Here is a 23,318-nt window from a genome sequence, read left to right as displayed (position 1 = left end):
TCCTTTTTTTCCTACTTTACATGGGTGCTGCAATGTATGGCACATATCCCAAGTGGGAAAACTTATAATGTTAGTCTTAGCATAGTTTTTAATAATGGAAAGGCACAACCCCTATGATAGACATGATGGTCTGTGTATGTGTGCCTCAAGGCAGCCTGATTATGCTGCAGTGCTACTGAGAGAGCTGTATAGTATAGTGCCATATCTTAGTAGATCTCCACCTCCCAGCCAATGCAGCACACCATCTTTTTGTTGCTGCACTACATTGCGTGACACATTTGCAGTTCTGGGCCAGAGTGTAAAAATATGACACAGTCTCTTCAAAATTCCAAAGGGTGCATTTCTTTAACATACGGTACAGTTTAACCTTAGTTTATCCAATTATATCACTGCACAGACAGCCATTTATTAAAAGAGATAGGTCACCCACCAATGGCAAAGCCATTAGTGAACTAAGGCAGTAGTCGTGTAAACCCTCATAGTGGTCTAGATGCTTATTATAGATGGAGCAACATTATAGCCAATTAAATCAACTATAACAGGTGCTTGTACGGGGCACATTCTCAACTCAAGTATTTAATAGTGCTCTCATAGGTAATAAGTAGCCTCCCTCACCACACAGCTCCGCCTGGTAGCTGTTGCTCCCTGACCCTGCCAGGTCCTAAGTTTGAGTCCCTCTTCCACTCCAGGAACCTGCCTATACCTCATTCCTGGTGGTCCAGTGCGGAGCATCGCTACTCTGGTGCTTCTCTGCCCTCTGCCTTTTTCTCCTCTGACCTCTGCTTTTCCTTCATTTAATCTCTTCTGCTTTCCTGTTGACTTTCTTTCCCTTTTCTGCACATTTGCGCCTTTCCTTGCCGTGTCCCTGCCGCTGCTCGCCCCCTGTGGCCCGCCCTCCTCCAGCCCCACTTTCCCACTTCCTGATTTTCTATCTCCCGGGTGCCCAGCCCTCCCCTCATGCTACTTAATGTTGGCTGCTGCACTGTAAGGAGCGATCTCACTGACATCGTCAGTGAGTAGCCTCCTTTAACTCACAGCTCCGCTTGGTAGCTGTTTCCCCCTGACCTTTCCAGGTCTTGAGTTCAAGGTCCTCCTCTACCCACAGGCTCCTGCCTGCGCCTTATCCCTGGTGGTCCAGTGGGGAGCATCTCTGCCCTGCTGCTGCTCTGCCCCCTGACTCTGCCTTTTTCTGTTCCTGCTTTTTTATCCTTTGACCTCTGCTTTTCCTTAATTTCATCTTTTCATCTTTTCTGCGTATCTGTTCACTTTCTTTCCCTTTTCTGAACTTTTGCTGCTTTTTCCTTGCTGTGTCCCTGCCACTGCCCGTGCCCCGCGGCCCTGCCCTCCTCTAATGCCTCATTTCCCTCCTCCCCGCTGTCCAGCACTCCCCCTCATGCAACTTAATGGTGGCACCTCCAAAGGCAAGCCCATTTGTGCCTGTCCCTACCGGGACCGCACCCAGCGCCACAGACTCTGGCCCACGGACTATCCACAGCTACGACGCCAACACCCTCCACACCCTCAACACTGGACACCACACTTCCTGCTGCCGGGCATCTCCGAATGACACCCAGGGCCCTTTTCCCTGCCAAAACTGCAGCTGCACCTTCCCGTGCCAATGCACATCAGCCCCACTCACAGCACGACCAACAAACCCTGGACCCGACCTCCTCTGCTGTATGCTGCTCGACAGACGCTCCCTTCACAAACACGCTGGGACCTACTGCACTGTCTACCCCGACATCGCCTTCATCATGGAAACCTGGATAAACTTCACCTCTGCCCCGGACATCGCCACCGCCATCCCAGACAGCAACAAGATCATTTGAAAGGACCGCATTAGCAAACCGGGTGGAGGCATCACCATCATACATGAAAGCACCCTCTGCCTCACCACCCACTTGGACGGCCACTCAACTAACATGAAGCACCTCCACTTTCAAGTCTAGACCAACCCAAACACCACACTCAGTTAGACCCTCAGACCCCCCAGACCCCATCCACCCTTCAGCGACTCCATCATCAACTTCATCGCACCCACGCTCTTACTACCACAGACTACATCTTCCTTGGTGACTTCAACTTTCACTTGGACAACTCCAAGGACAAGAGCACCTCCTCGCTGCAGGAGAACCTCGCAATCCTCAGACTCAAACAACTGGTCACCTCCACAACCCACTCATCAGGACACACACTCAGCCTCATCTTCTCCGCCAGCTACAACATCACCTTCAGCCACACCTTGAAGTTTCTATGGACTGACCATCACTGCGTCCACTTCTCCTTCACCAAACCCACTGTACACCATCACGCCCACCACTACCCTTGCAGAAGTTGGAACAAGGTCACCAAAGAACAGCTCACCACCTCCCTCAGCAAAACCCCACCACCGACAGCCTCGGACGATAATACCTCATCACGCAACCTCCACCGATGGATCTCCAACTGCGCCGACGCACTGGCTCCCCTAAAGAGAGCCCCAGGCAAGCAACACTCAAAGAAAGCCAGCTGGTTCGCACCCGCCCTGCGTGAGTCCAGACGAGCCTGTAGATGGCTCAAGAAGAGATGGAGGAGCAGCAACACCCCTAAAGACCACTCAGCCTTCTAAACCGCTGTCACCACACATCCAAAATTATTGAAAAGGCCATAAGTGCTCACATGTCCGAGTTAATCGAAGCGAACCACATCCTGGACCTCTTTTAATCTGGCTTCCGAAGCAGCCAAAGTACCAAGACCATCCTCCTCACAGTCACATACTACATTTGCACCCTCCTTGAGGCAAAACCGCAGCTCTCATCCTCCAGGGCCTCTCGGGGGCCTTCAATACCCTATGCACAAGCACCACGACAACGGCATCATCAACAAAGACCTGGAATGGATACGCTCCTTCCTCACCGGCTCAACACAGTGAGTCAGACTACTACAGTTCCCCTGTGAACCCACAAAATTCAGCTGCGGGGTGCCTCAGGGCTCCTCCCTGAGCCGTACTCTCTTCAACATCTAGAAGGACCTGCTCACAGCCATCGTCAGGAACCACAGACTCAACATTGTCTCCTATGCCGACAACACCCAGCTGATTCCCTCCCTTACCAACTAACCCCAGCCAACAACAACTTCCACGACGGAATGAAGGCTGTCGCCACCTGGATGATAAACAGCTGCCTAAAGCTCAACTCAGAGAAGACCGAAGTCCTCATTCTGGGCTCCACCCCCTCCACCTGGGATGACTACTGGTGGCCCCTGCACTTGGAACCCTCCCACACCCACAGAACACACATGAAACCTCAACATCATCCTGGACTCCTCGCTCTTCATGAACCTCCAGATCAACGCTATCTCATCATCCTGCTTCCACACACTACACCTGCTCTGAAAGATCTTCAAGTGAATCCCAACAGAGTCCAGAAAGACAGTCACCCATTCATTCATTAGCAGCAGAAACAACTACGGAAACACACTCTATGACGGCATCACCTAGAAACTCCTCAAGAAACTTCAGAACATTCAGAACTGCCAGACTCATCCTCAACATCTCCCAGCACAGCCACATCATCGTCCACCTGAGAGACCTCCTCTGGCACCCAGTCAACAAAAGAATCACCTTCAAGCTACTCATACATGCCTACAAATCCCTACATGATGCAGGACCTGTGTACCTCAACCACCGCTTTGTATTCTACGTACCCACCAGAGACCTCCACTCTGCCCAACTGACCCTGGCCACCATACCAGATATCCGTAAGACCACAGCCGTAGGAAGATCCTTCTCCTATCTCACAGCAAAAACCTAAAACACCCTGCCTCTCCACCTCAGGCAATCCCCATCACTGCCTCAATTCAGGAAGGACCTCAAGACCTGGCTCTTCGACTGAACCACAGTGCCTTTGACGGGTCACCTGTCCCCCCCGCCCCCAGCGCCTTGAGACCCTAGTGGGTGAGCTGTCGCGTTGTACAAGACACCTGATTGACCGATAATAAACAAGTATTTGCAATGCAAAAGGTCTCACATTTTTTAGAGGTAGAGCTATTGGCACTGTAAATGGCAATGTCTTTTACCTATGTGTTTGGTTTGGAGTGTAGTGGATGTATGAACTGAGACAGAGCTGTAGCACTGTCTAGAGGACTAGGATGAGGAATTACCACTGGCACCCAAAAAGCAGCTGCAGCACTGTCTAGAGGACTTAGAATGAGGAATTACCGATGAGGCTAGAGAACTAGCTTTAGCATTGTCTAGAGAACTTAGAATGAGGAATTACCACTGGGATCAGAGAAGCAGCTGTAGCACTGTCTAGAGGACTTAGAATGAGGAGTTACCACTGGGAACAGAGACTCGGCTAAGAACTGCCTAGAGCACTTAGAATGAGGAATTACCACTAGGACCAGAGAAGCAGCTGCAGCACTGTGCAGAGGACTTAAAATGAGGAATTACCGACGGGATAAGAAAAGCAGTTAGCAGCACTGTCTGGAGGGCTTGGAATGAGGAATTACTGACAGGACCAAATATGGAATTATCAAAGAGACCAGAGAAACAGCTATAAGTTTAGCTATGAGTATTTAGTCATGCATCCCTTTTTTTTTTACAATTTAAGCACCTTTACATTTGATATAGAAGCAAAGTGTCTCAAGCGCAAGACCCACTGTGCCCTTTGCCAGTAAATGATTCAAACAAACCACACTGCTTATTCGGAGAATTCGAGGTAGTCATAAACAGAGTGCATCACTGCTCCATAATTAGGACAGTACATGTGCAGTGTACATATTAGAAGCAGTTCCTCCAACAAAGAAGAAGTACTGATCCAACATTGGTAATGAAAATTGAAAGTGGCAAGCCGATTGGTTAAAGCGCTTTGATACTTTTATTTGCGCTATATAAAACTGCAAAGAATAAAAAAGCATGGAAGGAGAAGTGCTTGCTGGTTTGTGGGGTGAAGGAGCGAAAAGATGCACTCTGTAGGATGATTAAATAGAGCATGTCTGTTTGTGAGGGCCTTCTGGCTGGGGTTAATTGGGAGGCGGAAGAGACGACGGAGTACATACTTATTATATACTTATATGTGTATGTACTTTGTGGGCTCTGGAGATCAACCCTGGGAGTAGTCTGATTCTGCTTAGGCACTTGTTTCTGTTCAATTGCCTCTATTCAATTGTCTTGATAGAAAACGACCATCAGAGGTCAGTAAAATACCAGAATCACTTTAGCATTTTCTAGATTCCAGTCCATAGAAATTGTCTTCCCCAAGCACCGAGAGACAATGATATTTTTTTCAGATCTTGTATTTTCAGTGATATGACCACCGAAGGCCCTGCTTTTATATTAAAAACAGAGCTTTGGACTATACCATTTCCCGCTGAAAGGCAATATTTCTCTCCATGTGTTCCCATACCTGGAGGGTCACGCAGTTTGGTGCTTACTTTCCCTCCATGTTAAAGAACAGTAGATGTTTCAGCACCCAGGCTAATGTGCTGCATAGCTAAATACATATAAGGTCCCAAAGGCGAGACCAATTGCACTGCAAATGCTTGTTAAGGATGCAATAATGTCCAGATGAGCTTCAAATGTTTCATATTTAGATCACAATCCACATATATTTTCGTGTCCTAAGTATCATTTTTAATTTAAAACAAAGCGTCCGGTTTTAATATTTTGACCATATGTTGCAATAAGCAGCTTTTCAGAAAGTATATTGTTATTAAAAGCTTCATACACATACCAACTCTTCCTCGAGCATAAAAATTCTAAGCAGCACAAATACATTAACTAAACAAAACGTAACAAAATGTATTATAAGTGAAATCTGTAGTGTTCAGCTAGTTTATCTTCCTGCAAACTAGGCTATCGAACCAACACTTAGAAGGAAGCAAAGAACAGGATTTTGCAGCCTGCTCCTGTTTGAAAGGAATGATGTGACAAGGAAAAACATACAATGTCATTTTCCACAGTGAAGGCTTTAGTAACTTCAGACAGTCTTAGAGGAAAGCAGTGCCATACATCCAACGATACTTGCATCCTGGTTCAGCCCCCCCAACGGAAGCTGACAAGGTGTAAGTAATGTTTAAAGCCTCCCCATTCCCCCTTTCCCCACCAATTGCCCTTTTGTATTTCGTGCCTCGCGGAAAATGCCAACGGAAACAATTCTAGGACAAGGTAAGCCCTTTAAATCACAAGGGAACGCACAATCGACAGAAACCATCTGATTTTTTCCAAGTTACTGGGAATGTAAATTAGTATCCGCAGGAAACAAAAGCGACTCTTAAAAAAAAACTGAAGCCTCCATAATTCTTAAGGTTTCAATATGACTGTTCGCCTCGCTCAAAGTTCAAGAATGTTTGTAAAGCACAAGAAACAGAAACACTCACCCAGCAAACATGAACTACTGTAACACCTACTAAAAGGCAGTATTTGATTAAAACAAATGTCCAGATTCCTTCTCACGTCATTAACGGGGGACAGCATAGAGACAGCAAGGACAGAGCGAAAAACAAAGTAGTAACCCTGGGCGTAGTGTGCGTAGTGGGGCTACGCGGATGGCCACAGAGTTGGAAGCAAACTCTGTGGAGCTCCGCTACGCTGCCTACTTCCACCCCCCATTAAGTTACCAGTCATTTAAAAAAACTAAAAACCACTTACCTCTTTACCGCAGCGTCCCGGCTGCCCTCCTCCTCTTCCTCTCCATACGGGTACTTCTTAAGAGACCTGTGAATGCACGCGCGCCTGCGCATGTGCATTTCTCGCAAGAAACCCATATGGCGAGGAAGAGGGCAGCTGGGAAATGCCATGGTAAAGAGGTAAGTGTTTTTTAGTTTTTTTAAATTACTGGTAACTTATATCTTAATAGGGGGGTGGAGACCGCCGGCAGGCCAACTCTGCTTCGCTGCGGAGTGTGCAGAGATTTGCCTACTTCGCGGAGTAGGCAAATCTCCGCACACTCCGCGGGCAGAGCGGAGTTCTCTGCCCATGGTTACAAAGTAGTGCACTGTAGGAAAACATATGGCCCATAGTGAAAAGATTCATGTAGCAGAGGTAGTCTCCAGGGAGGAACAAAAGGATGGACTCCTAAGAGGATTCACCAATGAAAAGCCAGCATTTTTAAAGAACAGTAACAGGAACCAATGAAAAAGATGGCCATTTTTTGAAACCCATATCTAGATACAACATGTCTCTTCGAGACAGCACATGCAGCACATGCGGTGCCTAAGCAAGACCTAAAAAGGAAGCTCCGTGAAATACAATGTTTGCGTAGGATGACATAATTAGGACAAGCAGGGAAGGGAAGTGATTCCAGGGTATCCGGTTTCACTTTTTGAAATTCAGCCACCAGATGCATGTATGTGTGTATGTCTCACTCCTATTTTACATCAAAGGTCACTGTTTTAGGTTTATTCTTGGTACAACCGACCCAAACAGCGCAGATCCAACTTGGGGCCCCAGACCCAACTCAACAAGTAAAGAATGCAATTATTTGGGGGTGTCACACCCCACACACCGACCCCAAAGCTATGCCCCTGTGAATGAGCTTAGAACTGTGCTTGTGAATCCCATGCAAGCACCAAGGATCTCAACATGCAGTTAACCTCATCAACAAATGTATGGAAGCCATTACAGTACCTTAGCCCTTGCGGAAATCTGTCAATAGGTTCGAAAAAGTATTTGCCTTTTCTGTAAACACTGAGGGGCTTATTTACGAGCCCCTGGTGTCAGCGGTACGTCACTTTTAATATGGGGAAAAGTGGCGCACTGGTGGCACAAGTGGCTTGTAAATAAGCCCCTGAGGGTTGAGTCGCTACACATTTTTCAATAATTATCATTGGAGGTGTGATATAGGTCTGGAATCATGACATTGCTATTAAATTGTATTTATGTAAAAATGAAGGCCATTGTCAAACCTCGTTAATCGTTCCACAACAGATATGCAGGTAGCGCCGCCACTCATTTTTCTCTGAACCACCTTTGTTCCGGTGTTTGACACCTGGAAGCAATAAGGCGTCTATTTAGCTTGCAGCCACTCACAATTCAACACTTCTTTTAAACGCACAGAGGTATGTGGCCGAGTTATCTGTTGTTGCCTCTCTTTATTTCCCTGATCCATATTTGGCCCTAGACAAATCCCCTTATGTGGCATGGGGCTCACATAAACCCCGTGTGCTCCTTTCCCTGTCGTACAACAAGCACAAATATTACAAAAGCATTTTTTTTGCAGTCCGAGCGAGGTCTGCGACATTTGGACCCACCGAGTGAATCATTAACTCCTTCTCGCACAAGGAACAGCGAAAACGCAACGTCTTGTGGAAGAAGGCGGGCGTCTCTCAGTGCGTAGGACTTCTCTTCAAACGCAGGACTTCTCTTCAAACGCAGTAAGTATTCTGGCTGCCCTGAATAAACCTCTGAATGTATCAGTTTACCGTCGATTCAGGGAATTCTTTGGTGGATTATTTACAAACCCCTGGGAAAAAGGGGAGTACCAATGGCGCAACGGGCCTGTAAGTGTACCCCCGTCTCTATTTGGGCACCCTTATATTGCGCGAACTCGACCCGCAGGTATCAGAGCGCTATAGGCAAACATCAGTTGCATCACAGATGGACACATTCATTTTGCTAGACACGGATAGATTACGTGTGTTGCCCAGAACAACAGGTTGTTGAGCGTCCCTGAGAGATGGCTCATAATTGAAGCCTGAACATATCATTTATGTCTAACCAGAGTCATACCTCTTCCGCTTAAAGCAAACTCCTCTATGATCCATTTCTCACAGTTCATTGTAAGATTGATGTAGAATTTAATTCAACCTATGGTTGGTTTGGTTTTTCTCTGGGATGGTTTCAGTGCTCCTCTAGTGTAGGCATGGCGCCACTGCGTCCTGCATCTTACATCCAGTGTAGTTTGCCACCAACATGCTTGAGAAACCTTATTCTGCTGCCAAGCTAAGCCTGGATCTGTCAAAAGCAGCATAACTCTGCCATTGAGGCATTTGTCTCTACAAAAACCCTACACAATGAAAACACTACTTTGTGCACTACTTGTTCCAGTGTTAAAATGGCAAACTGGTAGCCGTGTTGTGTGCCTGGAGTCTCTCTTGTGCCGGGTTCGAGGGTGTACCTTTCGCAACCCTAAGCCAGGCTAATTGCTATAGTTAGTATACACATTTAGGAACAACCATAATATGGAATACATTCATTCTTTTCAAAGTAATTTTGGAGAAATTTGTAACAAAGGTTTCGCATTATAATGCACATTGACCCTGGAGAATTTAGAGAATGTATTAACAACATTGATAGTTTAGTGGATTTGAGACTGTGCTGGGGCCTCAGAACAGAAATGAAAGCATGATTTTTGTTATAATAACATGCGCTAATAAGAGGCATGATGTCGGTTTCCGCTGGAGTGACCTCTTTGCAGGACATTGGCCATCAGCTACACATTCTATGTATCTGGAGATGGAAGAATTACTTGTATTATTTGCCCGCTAGAACAACTTTTGTTGCAAAGTTATTTTAAGCAACTGCCTTTTTGGCAAGTTCAGTAAGCCTGATAGCTTCCTGCCTGGATGGAGCTCAGCCATCTACTGATCAACGTGGATTGCTATTTTACTATTTTATTTTGATTTAGGATAGTGCATGTTCCTGGCAGAGTAATTAACTGGTATTAATATTGCCAAGTGGTTGGCACTCACTCATTCCTTTGCAGAATGAGTTGACGATGCATTAGGAATCAATCCTTGCGGTGCATGGCTATTACTCAAACAAGACGGATGCTGAAGTCTGCCACTCTGTGCCTGCACTGTGTAAAATGGAGCATTACCACCACATACGGCCAAGAATAGAGACAGATTCTTACGAGATGCTTACCAAATCTGACATGGGAGTACCCGCTGACTTACCTGTCAAAATCCCCAGTAGCTGGAAGTCGAGAGCAACTTAATCTGGGGATCACAGACCACCAAACTCTCTTTGAGGCCCAGACAATTTAGCCGCTCTCTGCTCCGCCGGATGGTCTGTCAGGCACACTAAAATTGTACCACATAAACACCACATGAATAGGTAAGGGAACCGTGATACAGACAATTGCCCGAGCACATGACAAACCTGATTTCAACTCACTGCCAACCAGCGATGTCGCTGAAAGCCCACCCTCATCGCTGGGGTCTTCAACAGAGTCCTGCTTCTACAAGTGGCTCTGTACCTCCCATTGTGCACAGCAACCTTTAGAAATGTATTTTCCGGCTCAGGTACATAGCATCCCTACTTTGCACACATCAGTGTGAGTGTATCAAGGTCTTCAAAGATATGGGATTCATTAACTGGCAAAGTGCCTTCTCTCAACAATGAGCCTAGAAACATCTCCTTGCCACCGCTGTCTGCTATCTGCGACTTCCTGGTTTACTATCCATTTTAAGCAATATGTTATATGCCTGCAGCACCATTTGCAATTCCCTTTCTGACAATTAAGGGAATACGATCCTCCCTTGGACCACAGTAAAGGCTACAGATGTCCAATTCTGCTCCCTGTGTAACTTCCTACCACCCTAAAATGTAATATACTGCATCACAGTGCAATAACAACAACAGCTCTACTCCTTCTAAGAAGGAACTTCATTTCAGATAACTGCGATTTGAGAGCTAACCAAACTAGGCGATTCTTGCAGCTATACTCAAGCAAATAAATATATGAACTTCCACATCACAAAACCTTTGGTTATCGTCTTCAGTGCACGTTTAACTCATCTATATCTAACCCGAACTGCTTAACTATCTCAAGCCACAAATAATGAATAACTCTGATAGTAAAGAATAACTCGCTGAATGGCAGAATCGAGAGAAAAGGAGGGCGAGGAACCGAAAAAGGCCAGGGAGCTCAAAACAGGACCAAAGATCAAAGGCAGAGCCACCTATACTGGACTGTCCAGTCAAGCCTAAAATGGATTCCAGTGCCAATATAAAATTAATTCTAAAAGTATGTAGTTGACCTCCAGGATCTAAAGCAAGGAATTTAGACAAACACAATTATTATGCAAAATAAAATACAGGCACTGCGAAAGGATTTTAAAGATCTGTCCGAAAAGTCTACAGAAGCTGAATCCAGAATAAGTAAATTAGAAGACAATAATTTGAACTCTAATAAGCAGGCCACAGCCTTAGGATCCAAAGTCACAGCTTTAACCTAAGAAGGTATGGATCTGGAAGACTGAAGCCCATTTTGTCTCCCAGAAGCTAACTCTTGCACATAATTCCTAGAAGCATGGATTCCAAACACGTTGTGAATTGCATTCAACCACTAGTTTGAAATTGAAAGAGCACATAGGATACCACCTGGGTTTAACCCCTCAATGAGCACAGCAAGACAGCCAAGACTGTACTATCACCACAGGGAAGCCATGCTTTTGCACATGAAAAAAAGTCCTTCATATACAATGGAATGGATGTAAGATTAGCATAGCACAAGACTACTCAAGGAAACAGAACCCCACAGAAAAGGAGTCCTAGACTTCAGATAGTTGCTGGAGGATTTGCTTATACCATTCTCATTCATGGACCATGCATAGTTCAAAATGTCGCATAAATGCGAGGACGCCCTGATCTATACTGAGCCTACTGACCCACAGACCTACATCGCCTGTTCAATCCATACAGCAATGGATACTGAACATAAGTCCCCTAGTTGAACAAGGCATCGGCCCTTCAAATGATACTGCCAAAATGTGTGTATAAATAGTCTTATAGCTACGAAAGATCTGTGGCTAATTGATGCAGAATAGGACATCTGGGTTTCTATATGCCTCCTCGATAAATTGCGCCTGTCCCAACATCAGCCTCAAATGACTGTGATGGGAGACCTTACTCATCTAAAGGTATAGCAGAATAATCCCCAAAGGGAGTACCCTGCAGCAGCCGCGGTCTATGCAGGTAACATCGGTGGGGCAGTGGGGCCGGTTGTGAGAGATTTTGAGGGACAATTCTTAGGGAACAATTAATTTTCCTTGGTCATCGTCCGTCGGAATCCCCTCCACCCGGACCCACCGCTGTTACCTGCACAGACTGCGGTTGCCCTGCGGAATCACACACATTTCAAGGTAACTTGGAAATAGGATAGCAAATCTACTGATAACTTCCTTTAAAATCTTCAATAATTCAGCAATAAGCTAGCAATTATTCAGGCATGCATATTTCTAAAAGCCCACAAGGTCTTTCAGTGGCCAAAACTTCACAGTAAGATTGGCCCTCCATGCTTACAATATGAAAAGGATGCTTTGAATCTCAAGATATTTTTTGTTATGTGAATCTTAATATATGTTATGTTATCATATGTCATGTTATGATGCATATGATAGGACTCTTCTGTTATTAGATTGTTTAAGATTATGCAGGAAAGTTTTAAGGTCCCAATTGTTTATACTCCCACAAAAATAATTGTATGGTAATGCTTTGACTTATATTACTTTCACATACCATTGTCGGCCAGATGAGGCATTTCCCGAGACATTTTCTGGCTCAACACATTTTGAGTAATGTCGGTGGGAAGGTGAACAGTTCTTCACCTCAGTATGGGGGTTTGGGGTGGGGTTATGTTGGGATGCATGTTCTTTATTTTTCTGTTCTTCCATTTCATCTTTGATCTTCCCATCTCTTCCCTATTCCACTAACCTAGACAGAAGACCACTGGTCATGCCTCCTCCTCATGTTAGAGTACTCATTACACCTAAAGCAATCATATCATATCATAGACAGCATGTTGGAGCGAATGTGTATACAAGAAAAGCTTTATAGTCGCCCCAAAAATCAACCTCATCCTGTTGCACGTTCTCACGCCATCCACTTGTTCTGCACTAAACTTCATCACTGGTATTTTAGTGTATCCAACCACTATGCATTATAAATCCCAAGAAGAAGGATCATGCCCTCAAACTGTTATCACTAAATGGAAAAGGCATAAACCACCATATTAAAAGAAAAAAGCTAGCTGAATATTGCAATAGACTAAAATGCAACCATGTCCTTTTGCACGAAACCAGCTTGAACCAAGAGACAACATCAAGTTTAATGCTGCATGCATTGCAGACTCCCTTAGCTCACAAAAAGGAAAATGACGTTATAACCCTTATCTCTATAACGTCCCAACAAATGATAACCAACAAATGATAACCAAGGAATATGGCTTTTTACAAAAGCCCCAAAAACAAAAAGGAAATTATTAATAATTAATAAATGTCCATGCTCCCACTGACAACCCAGTGAAATTCTGTCTGTAGCTAGATAAATCTATCATGAACCTTCCCAACACAAAAGGAATAGTTCTAGGGACGATTTTAATTTACCTGTGGAAACGGGGTCGATATCGGACACTGTAACATAATAAACTAAAGGGGTAATCCCAAAGAATGGAAAAAACATCTTGAAATCACAAATTCAAAACCCACCTTACATTCATTTTCGAGAATGTTATACACAAACTTATTCATCCACCCCAAACAGGTTTCTTAAAAGGATAATTGGCAGTGTCAACATTTTGTCATGTCATTGGAAAGGCACAACTTCTGAACTCCCCCACTGTGCTTTGGCATTAGACTCAGAGATGGCCTTGGACAACATTTCTTGGACCCTCTAAAAGGCAGACTCAGAAAATCCAAATTAGGCAACAACTTCATCTTCATGATTGTGGCTCTGTACTCTAGCCCGGAAGCATAGGGAAGAACTTAGGTACATCTCTCTTCCTCATTTAAACTGGCAGAAGGCACAGGACAAGGGTGCCCTTTGTCACCACTTTTCTTCCTATTGGTCATTGAACCATTGCTATCCACTTGAAGATCTAAAGGTAATATCAAAGGGATCTCATTCCCATTCGGTAAATACTCAGTTGTGACATTTGCGTACAGTGTTATAATTTTTACGGTGGAAGCAGACAAGGCTATGCCAAAATCTCCACAATAATGGAATCCTGAGGATTGAAGTGGCAACAACATGCTCTCAAGTATTTAAGTATTTGGACACAGATTTATCAAGGCAACGCCAGGACAACACAAAGGCTTTTGAAATATATTCAAAGCGATCCAACAGGTGCTTTGCGCAGCCTTGCAGGTCTTTGTAAACAAATTCAATGCTTGCACTGTGCTACATTACATTTCAAGCTGGGAGGTATTGAGTGAGTTGAGCATGGGTGTTCCTGTGCATCCACACATGGATTTTGGTGCATTCCAAGATTTACTTAAGCTAGTAAACCTCAATATGCTGTACCTTCCCTAGTGTGGCATAATGAGGAGAAATATCCTTATTTCTTCTTGTTACTTCCTCTTTGGATTGTTTTTGTGCAGGAAGGTGTCCCTTCCTGCATGAAAACAATCATGCCACTAATGCAGACACCCTTGTTCCATGGTACAAGGCTGCATGCATCCGCACTAGGCAGCACCAGTGATTCATCACAAGGATAAAGCAGAAATGCTTCATATATTTCTAAATATATGTACAGCGGAGGTTTTTTCCCACTCGCGATCCCGAATGGTAAGTTCGCAAGCGCGAATGGTAAATTTGCGAGCTGCTGTTTGAGTAGAATTTCTACCCGAGCAGCAGGAATACCAGCACAAACTGCAGTTCGCACTGCACTCCGTCACTCGTGGAACTTCGCAGAGTTTTTTTGTAACTTTGCAGAGTTCCGCATAGCAAAACTCTGCGAACTACTCCCAGGCCTAAATACAACACTATGGCTGCATATTGTATTCCAGCTACTATACCCAATACCGCTGTGTGCTACGCTAACAATTAACCATGCTACTAACGATAAACTGGGTCGTTCACAATCAATAAGTACTATAAATGAAACGTGATAAGAAAATGACCATCCAGATGCTGAAATCCACCTTTGTGCAATTTGGCCCAATAAACAATTCAAGATTCAGAATAATACTATATACTGAGATAGGTAGGTCACCCAGGGGATCAATCTTATTAAAGACTAAGTTCACAAGAATACCTTATAAGAATTTCTTAAATTTTATGTAACCCGAAGAAACTGAAGGGAAATTACTCCCCTGACCTTCCTAATTTGATACACAAACTTAAGAAACCAGGACACACAGTACACAGAATATTTAATTGTTTAGAACCTGGAAATAATTATCTTACACAACAACTGAAAAAAATGTGATACACAAGTAAAACAACAACATAATCACTGAAGCTGCTTGGTAAACAAACTGGCAATTACCATTCTTGGAGAAAATCACACCTTCATTAGTCCACACTTGCTTTTAGTCAAACTAAAGGATGGATTGGACACCAGACAAACTGCATAAACTTGGCCTTCTTCAATTAAATCTATGTTGGAAATGTACTGAAGCCAAGAGAGATTTGGAACACATGCTCCAAAGTATAAACGTTTCAAATCTTTTTGGACCAAGATAAAGAACCTCATACAGGAAATCTTTAAGACCCTCTCTTTTTTGGATTTCCCCACAATCACCATAGGTGTTTTAATCCAATTGCAACCACCAAACCTATAGCCATCAAATCTTCTATTAATTGTTAACTTTATTAACAGCTCGAACTGCCAAGCCAGGTCCACCCTGACCCGGAACACAAGCAACCCAATTCCATGTGGAGCTGGGACAGGACTGATTTGCATATGGCTGGGTTCAAACTGAGGTGGCATGATGAGCAAAAGAACAATGCTGTAGATGGCTGGGTTAACTGGTTGCACCGGACTCGGTCAAAGTCATAAGTTCAGGCCGGCCACGATGGAGTGAAGGACTGTTACAGGGACCCAGTTAGGCCCACTGAACAAGAGTACCTTAAACCCTGGTTGCAAAGCATTGTGGAGTTCCACGTCGAATATGCGTCATGCAGCAGCATTTCCTAGGAGCTGCGAAGCTGAGATTTGAGGTGCCGCGCTGCGGCTAGGATGCTGTGGAGGAAGGGCTTGCAATGAGAAGTCCTGCATCACGATGCATCATGCACCGGCTGGTTCCGAAAAAGCTGTGCAGCTAGTGATGCAGAGTCCTGATCTGTCATCAAGGATGCTGTTGACGAGGGATTTGTGATGCGTGAAGCAGCACACATGAAAGTGACAGAATGGCATTTTAGGATTGTGTATGTGCAGAAAGGGACACCTTCCTACACATAAACAATCCTTCACTGCATGCAGACACCCTTGCACCATATGCGTTGGTGCTACATTGCTAAACTTAGCACCATCGCAGGAGGAAATGCAAGGCTGCACCACATTCTTGTAAATATGTTGCAGCCTTCCTTTTCAGTAGTGGCAGAGCCAGGGGCGTAGCCAGAGCTTGTGGCACCTGGGGCTATCCCTCAGATTGCTGCCCCTGGGGAGAGTGGTGAGGGGGAGGAGGGGTGCTGAGGAAAAAGGACCGAGAGACACATAGTATCGCCGCTAATAGTTACCTCGATCATGCAAGTTACATGCACATACATGACACGGTCCAAGGCTACACAGTTTAATACACCGGTGACCAGCAGTACAAAGAAGAGCACACAGACTGCCACCCTGCAGGATTTCAGGAAGGGCCTAAAAACATGGTTATTCAATTAACGTCCCTCATCAGCAGCACGGCCCCCACCCCACAGTGCCTAGAGACCCTCACAGGTGATAAGTAGCGCTATGCAAATCCTGTTTGTTTGATTGATTGACACCCGATTTCCACACATCACTTGTGCGCTATATTAGTTTTATCTGCTTTAATGCTATATCTGCAACATTGTGATTTCAGTGATGAAGCATTGATGGCAGCAACACCACTCTGAAAATTATTCGAGCACCACTGGGTGTTACCAATCCTTGGTTATTTCTCTTGGTTATTACGTCTCTGAAAATGCTCTGACGTCATCCTGAACATTTCTTTGTAAATATGTATGATTATTACTTGAAATCATTTCTCACATTTTTTTGTAAAAAAAAACTGTAGAGTACTTTGTCGTCTGCGTTAGAAATTACTAGCATTCGCAGGGTTCTATACGTTATGGAATGTTCTCCGACACTCCACTGTACAACTGGCGGCCTGGTCTACGTTTCTGCAGTTGCAGGGCACTGGCTGCAATGTTCAGCTCATGGTTTGTGCACGTGGAGGGCCGCAGCTGGCACCGGATGTACAGCTAACAGCAGGCTGGGCATAATGGAAGGAAGAGTTAGTCAAATCTGAACTAGGAAATGGCGGAGTCAAAAAGGTGGGAGTGGCGCACCCCGCCCCCACCTTCTCGCCAGTCTTCTGCCGCGGTTGGGAAGGCTTTGACTGCTTGATATGCCATCTGTCCCTCTTCTCTCTCTGCTGTACTCTCACAGAGGATGAAGAGCCCACTAGTCGTCCTTATGCTACCGATCCTCGACCTCATCCAGCAGCCGGCTTGCTTGGACCTAGTCCAAGAATACTCCCCCCTTACCACCATAGCTGCCAAGGTTTCAGAATGCTATGTGTGACATTTTCATAATTCTAGTGTGATTATGAGTGGCATTTCCACAAATATGAGTGACACTTTATAGCAAGCAAATCAAGCAATGAAGACAAGGGAAACATATAAATATTAGAAATTACACCCATTTAAGCACATCTGCTAATGTTTCAAATTGCTTAAGTGTGAAATTTTTTATAGATTCAGTGGATGTATGAGACATTCAGTGAATAAATGTGTGACATTTAAAGTGATTCTTTCTTGCAACCAAAATTATGCAATGAAGTCCATGGAAACAGACAAAAATCGGAAATCACACTAATTTTTGCAAAAAGAAAGTCAAACTCTGCAGCAGGTGCTTTTAAAGCTATTATTTCATTTTTAAATAATCAGCACCCTCCACCCCGACCTCAGCTCCAGGTGTGGCTCAACCACAAGTAAGAAAGGGATCTCTGTCCGACTGGCGTGCAGTAAATTGAACATCCTGCCACAGCTTGGGCCCACCGGACACGTCTCCTCCCCCAACCAAGTGTTTCCACGTGGGACCTGGCGGTACCCGGGGAACATCTACAGAAAGCAGGTTTGGCGCTATTTTAAAGAGCTTTCTGATATAACAAAGAAAGCCTTCTTTAAAAACAATAAATGTCTTTGGCTCGAATTCACGCCAAGATGAACTGCTCAAGAAGATATAGTGGGCCAACGACGCACAAAAGTTCTAGTACTTCAGCTGCATCAGAACTGAACTGCATATTGAACAAAGCCTTCTGAGGCCGCACCACCACTGCAGCAGCTTGGCCAATGCACGTCGGGCGGCGCTGTCACGAGTCAGTGTTAGCCCTGGCTATTTCAAAGAGGTATTACATCGGATTGGTAAAAGAAAAGATAACAGGCTCACCAGAATCTGAACATTTCTGGAGTACGTCGTTGTTCTGCAGAGGTCACGCACGCACCTCACATTTGCATTTGGCTCTGGCTGCGACGGTCTTGCGCACCTTGGCCCGGTGATGTCAGGCGTAGCTGTAGTCAGTGAGTGACTGACCCGCCTACCTTTTTGTGTACAGCAATTGTAAGCAGTTTGCTTTCACTTCAAACGTGGGCGCACGCGCAGCACTGGGGGTCCGTTACGGCTGCATTTATAATTTATTTGGGGACACTCACTGAGTGTCCCCAAATAAATTATAAATGCCGCCGCAACCGGCCACCAGTGCCGCGCGCGCTGCCCCCAAAACAGTGCCGCCTGGGGCGGTCCGCCCCCCTCGCCCCCCCTAGCTACACGGGTGGGCAGAGCGCAGCTTTAAGCCAAGGAAGCTAACGCAGCACTCCGCCACTTCCTTGTACATATCCTCCTTACTCTTTTCCCCCGGCAGTGGCAGTGTATAGAGTCTAGACACACATCTGAGATGATTACGGAAAGGAAATGTACTGTACAACTAGCTGTTCCATAACCATGATCATGGCCTAGTTAAACTAGGACATGATTGTGGTTATGGAATGGAAAAGTACAGGCCTTGAAGGCGGTAACTGCCAACACCTATTTTATTTGGTAGTAGTAGCTGTTTGGTACTCACACCACACTCCTCTCTGTGCCACTATGATTGATCATCACACATTCAGGGAGCAGGGAGGCCCGGAGTCTCGTTGTCAGAGAGAGGGCAGGGCATTCACACATTTGCCAATTCCAAATGCCAAGTTGCGCATGAGGCGGGCCTCACAATCAGGCTCTGAGGATCAGTAGGTCTTTTATCCTCTCGAGTCTCTCTCCACAGTCCCTTTTGTGCTAAAGAGGGAAGGGAGAGAGAGAGGCTGACGCAGCTAGGGCAGAATGGCCATTCACTGTATGACTACACAATAAAGTCATGCAGTGATTGGTGAATATGCTCCAATGCTGTGGACATGTTCAGTCCAACAACCCCTGCGCTGTCTACCTGGCAACTCACTATACTCTAAAGCAGCCAATACTGGCGCTGCTAGGACAGAGCCAGGATTGGCCTGGGCAAGGCAACTCAATGCTCTTTAGGAGGCCAGAGGTCTGCTGCTTCAATCCCCCGTGATACCAAATTCTACGGGCAAGACTGCACAAGACTGCACATGTTGGGCTGGCTGGAGAAAGGCATCGGCCCAACCCAACATGTGCAATTTGGCAGTTGGTTGTTTACCCCACCCCCTAAGCCTGCTGGTGGCCGCAGCACGGAATGAAAAGGTACCAGTCTGCAGCTGAGACAGCTGACTGCCGTTGTCTGAGATTAAGTTGTAGTGCACTTTTATTTGTAAATGCACTGCAAATTTGCACATTTAATTAGGTCCATAGGGTGCAAAAAGTTCAGGAGGGGTGACGCCCAAATGTTCTCATGAAGGAACCACCCCTGAGCAGTCCCAATTTGGAGTCTGGTGAGGCAATGCATTGCACAGTAGTTCAAAATAGGAGTGCCTGGTCGACGATGTGTTGCGCTGTGGTTCCAAAGCATCAGTTCTGCTGGGACTACAGAAGGGCTGCCAGAGCACCTTCAGAAACACTTCCAAAGGTCAAAAACTGGGGTGGCACCACTTGGGAGGGTATGACTCACAGCAGGCAGAGTTCAGGTGCTGGGTTCAGGGTGGTTGGAGCCTTCTGTCCCTAAAGCTCTAGTCCGGCCAGCCAACTAGCCCTTGCAGTCACTGTGGTGGCCCTGAGTTCAAGAAGCAGGTCCAGTCCTTCACTCACTCAGCAGTCAGCAGGGCAGCAGAGTGGCTGTCCTTCTTGCAGAGCAGGATAGAAGTCCTTCTTCTGAGGTTCCCAAAGATCCAGATGTGCACTGAAGAGTTGGGTCTAAGGGTCCAATATTTATACCTGGTGCCCACTTTGAAGTAGGAGAAGCTTTTAGAGGTTTCTACCCCCCTGAGGTGTCCGGCATTCCCTTCCTTCCTGTCCTGGCACCAGCTTGCCTGGAGTCACAAAAGACCAGTGTCAAACCCTTTGTGAGAGCGCCCCGGCAGAGCTTTTGTGTAACCGTGGGTGGCAAATTCCGCTCTGCCCATGGAGTCTGCGGAGTTTTGACAACCCTGCACTCTGCTTTATCTGTGGAGTTCGTCAAAAAATTCCGACTCCGCCGCATGGCTGAGATTACTCAGTGCCACGGCAGGAAGTGACATCACAACAGGAAGGGACATCACGGCAGGAAGCTGCTCAGTACTTAAGCCTGTGACTTAAGGTCCCTGTGTGGGGGGAATTAACTGCCCAAATATGGATGAAGTTTGGCATAAAACTACATTAGTCAAGCCATCAAGTGCTGTAAGTGAGGCATACTAAAACATGGCACCATGAACAAAAGCAGAGTTTGTGTGTTGAAAAAAACCCCAAAGAAAACCACATGCTAGAAACTACAATAGTGATTATCAAAACTATAAACTTTATTACACTACCTAGAACACCACATTTAAATATACTGACAAGGTATTTTATTCATGTACACACTGTGAACATGGGAAAAAAATTGCAAGGTGCACAGTTTCAACCAGATACTCTGTACATCTGTTATTGCAGACATTATGGGACATGTTATACTGCCACAGGATGTTTGACCATGGAAAATTTGTGAGACCGCTTATAGCATTGAAAACAATCAATTAAAAAACGCCCATGCGTCTGCATACCTTTTATTGTGCTGGCCTGTTGACATACAGGATTGGATTCCAAAGAGGCAGAGTAGGGCCCATGAAGTTTATGAACATTAATGAGGGAAGACGTCTAATACCAAGGCAGTTTCGTATGGGTGACATAATCAAGTTCATTGTGCTGAAACCCCCTTCGCAGTCACTTGAAGTCACAGGAAGTGTATTTACAGCCCTCAAAGCAGGTTGCAGTTGCTCTGGAATCTCATTACCACCATTATCAACATAGTGTCTGAAGCCTTCAGATATGCCTTTATAATTAAGAGCGAATTTCCTACACAGGTTTTGTAGTTTCTCCTCACCTTTATACCATGGGCTCTCAATGTCGTTTGGCCACTTCTGTGGGCTGATAACATCTATCTCTGATGTAAAAGCTAAAAATTCATCTGTCCTAGATGATGTGGCTGACCTATTGCTTACAGACTGTGCATACAACCTGGAGCGCTAGTTATCTGCCAGATTTTGATAAAACTGGGGAAGGTTTATTTTTACCTGCCCACGTGAGTCCTCCCACCTTATTGGCACTCCTCTAAATAATCTCCAAAATCGACCAAAAAAAACTTATCATTTCAAGACAGGCAAATTCTCAAATCACTTCAAAATAATGACCAATTGATGATTCAAAAAGCTGATAAAGGGGGAGCTACTGTAGTTATGGATGCATCCTTCTACAAGAGCAAAGTCACTGAACATGTTGCAGATGAATCTACATACTTCTAACTAGACAAAGATCCTATTACAGAACTGAAAAGTACTCTACATCAGATTTTGGAGGACGCAAATGGTAAAGGATACATTTCTATGTCAACTCGTCAATTTCTCAACATTGATTTCCCTAGACAACCAAAGTTGTACATGCTACCCAAGATTCATAAGCACTTACAGAATCCACCAATGCGGCCGATAGTCACAGGATGTGGAACCATCTTCGAACCATTGGGTCAGTATATCTACCTTTCTTCAATTATTCGTCCAGAAATGGCCATCATATGTAAAAGACACCACAGACTTTTTGAATAAAATCAAATAAATCACCCCACACCACAGATATGTTGCTTTGCACAGTAGACGTTAAGTCGTTATACATGTCTATACCTCACCAAGCTGGCATTGAAGCAGTAGAATGGGCACTGTTGCAACAATCTGGAATCAAGGCTGAAAAACTTTTTATTTTGGAGATCCTGCATTTTTGTCTTTATCATAGTTATTTCACATGGGACGGACAATTTTTCCTTCAGCAGAAGGGGACATCTATGGGCTTCGCTGGGGCGCCAGCGTACGCCAATACGTTTATGGCTAAGTTTGAGTCAGACCATATCTTCAATGACCAAGAATGGATTAACAATGTGAGTCTCTTTTGTAGATTCATAGATGACATTTTTATCTTATGGACAGAAAGTAAGAAAATATTGGAGGATAAACTACTGCATCTAAATAACCATGATGAAAACATTCAATTTACATATACCATAAGTGATTCTCAGATATCATTTTTGGATGTTCATATTCAACTTAAAGAGTCACAAATCACGACATCAGTCTTTAGGAAGGAAACTGATGTGAATAATGCACTGCAGTTCCAAATTTTTCATCCACCTAGTTTGAAGAAGAATCTACCTTTCTCACAATATATGAGACTAAAAAGGATTTGTTCTGATCCACTGGATTTAGAAGTACAATTGTCCATTCAGGAACGGAAATTTAGAGAGAGGGGGTATCCCCAAGAAATACTTGAACAAACTAAGAGCCGGATCCAGGCCTTGGATCGAAATAATCTGCTCAAACAAAAACCCAAAAGTAAAACAGAGAGACACATGTTTGTCTCCAAGTTTAGTACAAGCACTCAGAAGATTAAAAATATCATTAGTCGTCATTGGGCGCTCTTGGAGAACGAACCAGATTTCAAAGGGATCTTTCGCATGAAACAGTTATTTGCCTTCACTAGGTCAAAAAATCTGAAAGAAATTTTGAAGTTCTCATCCAAGCAAAAACAGCAGACATCGTTGAAAGGAATGAGGAAATGTACCAATTGCGTACATTGTAATAATGTAATTGTAGGAGCTAGTTTACATCATCCTCACACAGGAAAAGAAATCAAGCTGTATCATAATTCAGACTGCAATTCAGCTAATCTTATTTACTACATTAAATGTCTCTGCGGGAAATTATATGTAGGTAAAACTGAGAGAAAACTAAAAGTAGGGATCTCAGAACATAAAAGCACTATCAGAAACAGAACTGTTAAAAGTAGTCTAGCAATGCATTGGAATGAGGCGAGACACAG

General features: G+C 44.7%; 1 protein-coding gene across 2 annotated transcripts in view; it reads left to right on the top strand.

Moving 5' to 3' along the window:
- Positions 1–23,318, top strand: part of LOC147747929 (flavin-containing monooxygenase 5-like) — a 289,847-nt gene that overhangs the window by 42,031 nt on the left and 224,498 nt on the right. Inside the window, exons 1-2 of one of the 2 annotated variants that reach the window (XM_086956922.1) lie at positions 8,003–8,037; positions 8,199–8,352. The exons of the other annotated variant lie outside the window; for it this stretch is intronic. The gene's annotated coding sequence lies outside the window, so the exon portion shown is untranslated. Of the gene's footprint in view, positions 1–8,002; positions 8,038–8,198; positions 8,353–23,318 lie in introns of those variants that run through there. 2 annotated transcript variants of the gene reach the window in all.

This window comes from Lissotriton vulgaris, chromosome 1_1 (assembly GCF_964263255.1).
Source record: "Lissotriton vulgaris chromosome 1_1, aLisVul1.2, whole genome shotgun sequence".
In the NCBI taxonomy this organism is placed as follows: Eukaryota; Metazoa; Chordata; class Amphibia; order Caudata; family Salamandridae; genus Lissotriton; species Lissotriton vulgaris.
This window is presented reverse-complemented; position numbering and strand designations above follow the sequence as displayed.